We start from the raw sequence: 331 nt of genomic DNA on the forward strand, positions 1-331 counted from the left end.
AATTTGCAAAGGAAATTTTTTTAAAAGCAGCCCATAACATTGGTGAAGCCAATGTGCACATAAGGTTATTTTATGGAGGTGCAAGTAAGATTATTTTAGTATCAAAGGAACACATATGATAAAGAAATGTTTGGAATATAGAAAGAGGAGGCAGGAGGAAAGTTTTGGAGGTGATGGATGTGTTCACTACCTTGATTGTGATGATGGCTTATAAATGTATGCATATCTCCAAATCCATCAAATTGTATATATTAAATATGTCCAGTTTTTTGTATATCATTTACGCCTCAATAAACTGTGAAAAAATATAGAGAAAAAGAAAAGGAAAGAA

The sequence above is a fragment of the Mandrillus leucophaeus genome, unplaced genomic scaffold (assembly GCF_000951045.1).
Source record: "Mandrillus leucophaeus isolate KB7577 unplaced genomic scaffold, Mleu.le_1.0 Scaffold1427, whole genome shotgun sequence".
In the NCBI taxonomy this organism is placed as follows: domain Eukaryota; kingdom Metazoa; phylum Chordata; class Mammalia; order Primates; family Cercopithecidae; genus Mandrillus; species Mandrillus leucophaeus.